General features: G+C 34.0%; 1 long non-coding RNA gene across 1 annotated transcript in view; it reads left to right on the forward strand.

The window, feature by feature from the left end:
- LOC113928376 overlaps nucleotides 1-9364 on the forward strand; it is a 162039-nt gene extending 152675 nt beyond the window's left edge. The window contains exon 5 of the long non-coding RNA XR_003521893.1: nucleotides 9218-9364. This is a non-coding gene — a long non-coding RNA (uncharacterized LOC113928376). The remainder of the gene's footprint in view (nucleotides 1-9217) is intronic.
- The last annotated feature ends 383 nt before the right edge of the window (nucleotides 9365-9747 follow it).

Raw genomic sequence — 9747 nt, forward strand, 5'->3', positions numbered from 1 at the left:
AGAGATTGCAGGAGGAGTTTGTGGGTAATGTACCCACAAGAGGTCATTTTAGGACACATTAGCATTGCACATACTTTATGGAACATATGTCAAGGAGATCAGAAGGTTGCAAAGTGAAGATATCACCAGTCCATGAAATATATGGCTATAATATGAATTTTTCCCAGTAAAGGGATAAATATGGCACCAGTAAAGGTGATCTTCAAGATAATTTTTCTGAGACTTTCACATGGCCACACTTACTAATGGAAGCGATGATGCTCAATTCAAATTTTAATTGGATTACTATTACACCACATAATGGGGAAAAGAACATTACATTTTCTAAATGTTGAAGATATATATAATTTGTGCACTATTATATAACAGGAGTTAACTATTCTGTATTTCACACCATACAATGTGAACATAATATAGTCTAGCTATTTCAAAGTTCTAAAAACTTTTGCATGCAGACTTATTACAATGAAATATGTCACTAAGTAGAAACGAAACTAGTAATATCTCAATACAGAAGGAAGAAAATGTTTTTAAAAGATTCCAATTACTTTTATTTATTTATTTTTTAAAGATTTTATTTATTTATTTGAGAGAGAGAGCACATGGCTTCGGGGTGAAATCTGAATGCAGAGGAAAGTTGTAGAAGGTTTGTGAAGGGAAATCTTTGGAAAGGAATTTTATGTGTGGTCAGGATGGACTCGGATTGAAAGGAATGGATTTTATTTATTTATTTATTTATTTATTTGAGAGAGAGAATGAGAGATAGCACGAGAAGGAAGAGGGTCAGAGGGAGAAGCAGACTCCCTGCTGAGCAGGGAGCCGATGTGGGACTCGATCCCGGGACTCCAGGATCATGACCTGAGCCAAAGGCAGTCGCTTAACCAACTGAGCCACCCAGGCGCCCCCGATTACTTTTTAAATTGGTATTTTCAAACAGACTATCTTAGAATAATAAATACCAAAAGGTAGAGGGTTAAAATGCTGTTTTATTAAATGCAATTCATTTATAGTATTTATAGCTTTAGTATGTGATGACAAAAATAAATCATTTCCAAAAAAAAAAAACAAGTATGAAATTCGTAGATGACCACTATTCCAAGTACTTAAAGAAAGATGATACTGACCTGCTGTGAGGATTTATATATGGCTTAGGAGATAATGTATCCTTTAAAAAGAATAAAGAGACAAAACTTAACCATAATGATAGAAGATCTTATTATGCAAACAAAGGCAAAAATACTAAGAATCAAAAAGAAAAGAAAACCACAGCTACTGCATACCTTTAAGAACAGACTACACAATCTCTTGGAATAAATCCTTACATTCTTTGATTATATGATAATGCCAAGAATACATATTCTTTAAAATGAACAATTTTAATGACCAAGAAATACTAAAATTTTGACCCGTTACAGTTTTTTTATTTCAAAAGGTCAATTAATTTATGAAAAATTATTTATGAAGCCACATATTTAATAAGTAGTGGCTTCTGAGAGTCCTTGTAATCAGACATTACATTTGGTCTTATTCTCCTTAATCTTTAAATTAATTGAGCAAACACTAACAATAATAGCTCTATCATCAGCTCATTAAAATTAACTGCAGTTTTTGATAAGCCCTTCTATTTTCATGATTTTACTTAATTTTGATGTCACTTGTTGATTTAGAAAGGTTTAGTTGACACAATCTCATCTGATCTTCTAATTCATGACAAGACCACCTACATAGGTTTCTGCTTAACAAGATTATAAAAAATATATATATTTTAAATAAGAACAAGGAAAGGTCATTTGCCTTTTTAGTTCTCATCTTTGATAGCATTTTCCAAGCACAGAGTTTAAATAACATCATTGAAATCACCTAACACCTTTGCCATTTGGGAATTTTTTTTCAAATCACTGCCGAGGTCCATATAAAATGTACTTTAGCCTTTCTAGCATGAAATTGGAAGGGGTTTGCTTTTCATGACTCTTCCACAATTTTACAATGTGACTTTTGGCCCTTTTTTGATTTATCAGTGGAATTCCTTACCTAGTGAAATTTGCTTTCCTTTTTTTGTATACCCTCTTCCCTGTGGCATCCATACTTCAAAATGACAAGCACAGTTTTGAAACATGCCTTCACCTTTAGGCCATAATAATATAAAACAGCTAAACCTATTTTTCAATCCACCTTGCACTTAAATCTAACAGCCTTCCTAATAGTCCCCTACCCTCATGGGTGAGCAAAGCTAATTGGCATGGAAGACAGCAATGTTTCTGTGATAGATTTCATTTTACTATCGTTCTTTGGCCTCAGATACGCTTGTTCTTTATAAGATTTCTGGAATGGGCTTATAAGTTAATTTCTGGCCATGGGGAAACCTCCTTCACTTTATATTAAATCTCATTGTCTTCCTAAAAGAAAATACCTAGAGTACGTTTTCTACATGTATTATAAGTTTTGTTAAGGCCCATTATTATTCCCATCAAAAAGACACTTTTTTTTATAGTAACTTAGACCTCTGTCAAATTGTTCCTTAAACTTTTGAAGGTCCTATGATTGGGCAAAGCATAACAAACCGTTGGAAATGTAAAGAATTTTGGAATGGCTACCTGGATGTGTCATTGCAGAAATTTTCTTCTTTTCTTTTAATTTGACATTCCATTAAGTAATAAATAATAACAATAAAACCTTAAAACAATCATAAATGGGCTTATAAATGCAAATGAGAATGTCTTGAAGAAGCTTTTTTATTAACTCCTAAGAAGAATGTAGCAATTAATTGGCAACATCTTCATGCTCATGACTAAAAAATACGGTTCATAATTTTAGCTGTCTAGCTTTAGGGCTATTCTTCCATAGGAGGAACCCAATAAAGATTTGCTTGTGAATTCAAATTTAGGTCATAAATTTCTTTCACTCCCCTCCTTAATTTTATTTAAGTTTAGAATTTCTGCTTTCCTAAGTGATTTTTGAGAATATTCATCATTTCAAATGCATTTTGAGATAGAAAAAAGCACATTTTGTGTTTCTTCAATATTTTTATTGGAGGCTGCCAGTATTTCTGTAGAGTTTACATTCAGTTGTCATTATTAAAATTAAACCTTAGTGGGGCACCTGGGTAGCTCAGTCAATTAAGCGTTAAACTCTTGATTTTGGCTCAGGTCATGATCTCAGGGTCGTGAGATGGAGCCCCACATTGGGCTCCACGCTTAGCAGGGAATCTTCCTGAGGATTTCTCTCCCTCTCCCCTTACCTCTCCCCGCTCTCCTTCTAAAATAAATAAATAAATCTTTAAAAAAAAATTGAATCTTTGTTGTGTGATATTTTTACCTTACTTGAATTTATATGTATATCAAACATATTTTAAAGTCTTTACAGAGAAACATTTAAAATTATATGAACAAAGGAGGTGTAAACAGGCAAACAAATTTGGGGGAAAGGGGAGAAAGAGAAAACAAATTGTTCATATCTTCTTAACAGCAAAACTAATTTTGTCACAAAATACTTTTTAGGCTTATATAAAACGTGGATATATTAAACAATTAAAATTAGACTCTGGCATATCACCTTTTATACACAATCTAGAGTACAAGAGTTTTACTGCTGACCTTCCCTTAACCTATAAATTTAACATATAAATATATAATATAACAAGAAATAGCGTTTGGCATGAGATGGACTTAAACAGAAAGCAGACTCTTTCAAAAACTAAATGCTTAAGTTTGCATATTCTAAATTTCATGCAATGTTGGACAGACATCTAAATCTGCTCTATATAGCAATAAAACAAAACACTGCATCACTTTACAAAAGTCAAACATCAGGTGATGACCCCATTTTAAAAGACCAATCACTTCATAAGCCATAAAATGGATAAAATTGATTATTGATGATGATTTCATTCCTCTTTGAAAATAGACTCAAGTTTATTACTCTATGTTAATGTGCCAGGGTAAAGCAGCCTTCGGTAATTACACTGTGAGTATTTTATCTCTGAGTTATTAAACTTGTCTCTGCCTCCCTACACACTAATGTTAGAGGTTAATAGCAATGTTCTATTTTATTCAGTGCCTTACTTCACTTAATGCAATGATGCATGGCCTTCATTAAAGCATGAAGCAAAAGGAATTGCAGAAAAAAATTAACATCTAATTTCAGGGCAAAATAACCTTACAAAAAAAGAATATGGTGGTAGTAACAATCTGTGTCAAGTTTAGCTAGGTATACAACATAGTCGTAAAATAACTCTATTTTGAATTTTATCACATAAAGGAGAACATTAAATCACATTACAAGATTTCCAAAGTACTATCTCCAGTATTACTTTTAATACATGAATATCTGCTTAAAATATCAAATAGATAAAACATGTACTATTGCCATCCAAACTATTCTGGAGTTGTGCTTTTACTATTCTAATCAAGTGGGTTGCTTGATACAATGGTTACAATGCTGAAATAAAAGATGGTGTAATTGACCATGTATATATTTAAAATATCAGACCTTATATTAACTATATTCTTACATATGTCAAATGAATGAAATCAGTCATCATTTGTTTCTGTCTTTTTGTAGGGAGTTATACATTTTATTTTTAATGTTCAACAATAGCTCAATCCAGTGTGTTTAGGAAATGCAGTATTTTGGTACATTGAGGGATATAATGTAATTTCTGGCTCTAATAGTAGAATCTCTACTATTCTGGCCTTCACAGGTGACAGTTTGTGTCACATGTCTGTTTACAACATTTTGATTGCATGCTATTGTCATAGTTTTCACGGTTACATTTGTTGTGAAATGCTTCTTATAAGTGAAATCTTAGGTAAGTAATCACAAATGAAATATGGCAAAGTAGGATATTCTGAGTGAAGGTGTTTGCCCTCTCACCTACAGGCATCCACTGCTCTGTTTCCATTAATGTAGATTAGTTTTGCCTATTTTTTATGATTTCATATAGTCATACATTAGATACTCACCATAATACTTTTGAAATTCATTTATTTTGTTGAGTCTGTCAATAGTGCATTTTATTTTATTGCTCAGTAGTATTAATGAGGAAATGAATATACCAAACTTAATTTTAATAATGGACAAATGTAGTGTTGCAAGTTTTTAACCATCATGGCCAAAGCTGTTATAAACATTCTTGAATAAGTCTTTCTATGAAAGTTTGTTTTCATTCCTTTTGGGTATAAACTTAGAAAATGGAATTCCTAGGTCTGCCAAACTGTTTTTCAACATGGTGGTACTTTTTTATATTCCTATCAGGAAAGTATAAGTGTTTCAGGTGCTCCATCCTTGCCAACAGTTGGTGTTGTCTTTTTAATTAAAGCCATAACTATGGCTATCATGTGTAGTGTTTGCCAGTGTCTGTGGTACAAATTCTCCTATCATGGGTTATTTCAAGTGCCTCTGTGTTTGTGAATGTACAGTAGCCAAAAGAGGTGTACAATCTGCTCTTGTGGGCTAGTGTAAGTTGGCTTCAACACACAACTGCAACCCCATAAATAAGTACACACTTAAGTACTGAAGTGCTTTGCATGCCTTTATGTGTATTTCTCATTGGGACACAAAGAATATTAAAAAAACATGGAATTAAGAGTCAAGATGTAATAAAACTAATACTGTTATTGCTTCCTCAACATCATTCTTAACTAAACTGACATTTTTTAAAGGTTCTTACGCAGGAAAGTGAACAATACAGACTACCAGTTCAGTTTGCTGCCACTGCAGTGATCCATGCTGAAAGGATAGTAGTTTTACCCACATCATTATTTTTTTCACGTCTGTGAAAAGGCCAACAAAAAGAAAAAAGGCAAGCATCTTAGTATTATTATGAAAATAGTTTTGACTTCACAGATCTCTTGAAAAGGAATCAAAGACTCCTATGTATTCATGGACCATATACTTTGCCAACTATAACTCTAGGCTTATTGGAAATACTGGGAAATTTGTATCGTCCTGGCTGTTAATGTAAACTAAGTTTTGACATCTTCTTAGTTTCTCTCTTTAGAAATCATTGAAATGTTCAGGAAAGCAAAGAGGGAGAGAGATGATTGATATAAAAATAAAGTCAATATAATTTAGGTTTACATTTCACTTTTCTCTCACTTCCATAAAGTTAACAGAACACTTTGCTTTACCTAAGTGTTATTAGTAAAGTGCTTGAAAATCAAAACTAATGGATTCTAAATAGCTGCTAAATATCTCTTAATTTGTAATACTTCATTTGAAGCTTATAATTTGCTAATGAATTGTTGATCATATCAACGTAAAAATGTTAAATCTGCAATGTAAATGCAAAATGGAATTAATAACAAAATGTGCTCTCACTGACTATGGAAAAGCAAAAATTCTACATACGGAAAATGACTGAAAATTAAAACTAAAAATTAAAATATTTTTAGAGAGACATCAATTTCCATGCAAAATAAACCTCCTTAAATAATGAACAACAAATAGAACAAATACAAATGTTAATGATTTGAGGGAACACAAACTCTTTAAAGAAACCTTTCCAGGGCACCTCGGTGGCTTAGTTGGTTAAGCATCTGCCTTTGGCTTAGGTCATTGTCCTGTGGTCCTGAGATCAAGCCCCAAGTCAGGCTCCCTCCTCAGTGGAGAGTCTGCTTCTCTCTCCCTCTTCCTCTGTCCCCCACTCCCAGCTCATGCCCTCTCTCTCTCTCTCTGTCTCATGTTCTTTCGCACGGGGTCTCACTCTCTTTCAAAGAAGTAAATAAAATCTTTAAAAAAAAGAAAATTGTCCAGCTACATTTTTATGTTACAATGTTATATTTTTTATATACAAAAGTTTTTCACATTAGAAAAAAATATTACTATCTAAATAAAAAAATGACTAAATAACCTCTTCTACAGTGCTAATTTATAAATGGAAGTGTAGCAAATACTTGGAGAAAAAAGAAGACTAAACCCTCAGAAATCATTAGCTGAGAAAGATCATCTCGGTGGGCTGGATGTTATAAAACTAAAGTTTTCTACTCTGGTCTGGTCTATACAGGAGCTATTTTGGGTTACAAAATAAGGCAGCTAATTAACAGAATATAAAACTCAGTGGTCCAGAAAGGCAAACATTAAATAAAGCTCAGCATGGAAAAATCAGAGAATCTAAAAATAATTAAATTATTCAGTTAGATTTAAAATAGACTTCTGACATTTTATTGTAAACCCTTACAGCTCTTGGGGTTTTTTTTTCTCCTTCTTTTAATGCTAATGTCTAACTTAAGCTTTGATTGCCCAGCCTTCCAGCCATAGGACTAGATAAAGAGCTAAGCCACCTACCCCTCCCTCACTGAGGCACTTTTGTTTTAGAGATCTGGTTGATCTCAGTAATTGACCATTTGGGCCACTTGTTTTGATCTTACCTGGCTTTCTTTCTTTCTTTCTTTCTTTTTTAAAGATTTTATTTACTTATTTGACAGAGAGAGAGAGCGCACAAGCAGGGGGAGCGGGAGAAGCAGGTAAGGACCTGATGCGGGGTTCCATCCCAGGATCCCAGGATCGTGACCTGAGCAAAGGCAAACGCTTAACCGACTGAGTCACCCTGGCGCCCCTCTTCCCTGGCTTTAAGTTCCTGCTCTCACGTTTTAAATTCACTGATGTAAAGTGAGCCCACAAAACCCTAGGCCCCCACCCCACCCCGGACCCCAGTAAAAACACAATTCCATGCCCATGATTTCTTCCCCTGCAACCACCATGTTGCTCTGTGGCCCCAGGTGTGCCAAGTGCTTTCCAGGACCTGTGGGTAATAAACCTTTTTTTTTTCCAAAGTTTCCTAATAGTTATTGCTGAAGGGCATCTTGGAATTATAACAAGACCACAAAGTCTGGTCTAGCCACAACATTGGTTATTGATAGGTTGGGACCAGCACAAACAGATATTTTCAACTAAGCAAACTCAAATATGACCTTTATGAAGTAAATTACCATTTTCAAAAAATTATCCAGTGTAATGCAACAAGGCAGTATCCAATAATCTTTAATAGAATTAATATTGTAAATTAAAACAGTATGACCAGAGGGGTGCCTGGGTGGCTCAGTTGGTTAAGTGTTGGACTCTTGATTTTTGGCTCAGGTCATGATCTCAAGGTTGTGAGATCAGGCCCCATGTCAGACTCCATGCTGGGCGTGGAAAGAATCCTGCTTAGAATTCTCTCTCTCTCTCTTTCTCTGCCACACTTGCACTCTCTCTCTCCAAAAAAAAAAAAAAAAAATATATATATATATATATATATATATATATATAAAACCAACATGACTAGAAGCACAGAGATGAGATTGTATGTACAGTTGACTCTTGAACAACACAGGTGTTGCCATGCCAACACCCCACACAGTTGAAAATCCATGCGTAACTTCTGACTTCCCCAAAACTTAAATACTATTAGTGTACTATTGACCGAAAGTCTTACTGCTAACATAAACAGTCATTTAACACGTATTTTACATGTTATATGTATTATACACTGTATTCTTACAATAAAGTAATCTAGAGAAAAGAAAATGTTATTAGAAAATCATAAGGAAGAGAAAATACACTTAAAATGCTGTACTGTATTTGTTGATAACGTAATTTTACTTCATCTGTTTATAAGATGAACTGTCAATAACTACATCAATATTATATGATATAAAACACTAGAGATGCTATACATATTACTAACTCTAGATATCAAAAATGAAAAAATAATATGAAAAAGAAATTCATATTTGTTTACAGATATAACGATTCATGTATTGATAATGAAGAAAGCCATATGATTACTTTATGGTAGTTTCATGTAATTGATACAATTGCTTTGCAGTAGCCTAGCCTACACACGAACAAATGAATCATTATAAAATTTTTATGGAATATGGTATTATAGTCATATTCACAATACAGTATTGGAAACATTATAATTTCCTCAAAAATGGTTTCCCTATGATGATAGGCTGATACACAGTTTCTCCAATTATGAGAGGCATTTGAATAGTAACGTAATTCCTTGAAAGCGAAGTTATAAGACAGTAAGAAAACTAACATATTATTAATTTTATATTAAATATCACTCATGGAGCCAATCAAGGCCATGATGATGATGATGATGATACAAAAACATCTCACACAGTTCTTGCCATGCAGTTATCACATTTTCACGTGAAGACCCTCATGCACATACACAACAGTTAAGTTTATTAACTGTGTGGCGTGATGCTTGTTTACCATTTCTTAGGTGGAAATCGATCATCACAAAGGTCTTCATCCTCATCATCACCAGGTTGAGCAGGCTGTGGAAGGAAGGAAGAGGAGTTGACCCTGCCGTCTTAGGGGCAGCAGAGGCAGCAGAGCTGGAGGAAGTGGAAGAAGAGGCAAGAGAGGCAGGCAGACTCGGTATAATTTATATATTTATCATAATGTATGTGTGACTTTTTCACTTTTTATTTCTCTAAGAATGTTTGTATATGGTACCAGTCCTTCTTCCACCATTCATGTTGGTTTCAGTGCCCATATCATTAAAGGATCCATGATGTAAAAGAAGTCAAAAGCAGTCTTGAATAATCAGAACCCTTCTGACAGATTGTCTAATGTCAGCTTTCTGGCACTGCTTCTTGTACAACTTCCTTATCATCTGACACTGGTTTGGAATCACTCATCTCCATTAAGTTGTCTTCTGTTGATTGCTCTGGTGTGGCATCTATTAGCTCTTGAATTTCTACAAGGTCCACATCTTGAAACCCTTCACACACACACGACCCCACCTTT

The sequence above is a fragment of the Zalophus californianus genome, chromosome 5 (genome assembly GCF_009762305.2).
Source record: "Zalophus californianus isolate mZalCal1 chromosome 5, mZalCal1.pri.v2, whole genome shotgun sequence".
In the NCBI taxonomy this organism is placed as follows: domain Eukaryota; kingdom Metazoa; phylum Chordata; class Mammalia; order Carnivora; family Otariidae; genus Zalophus; species Zalophus californianus.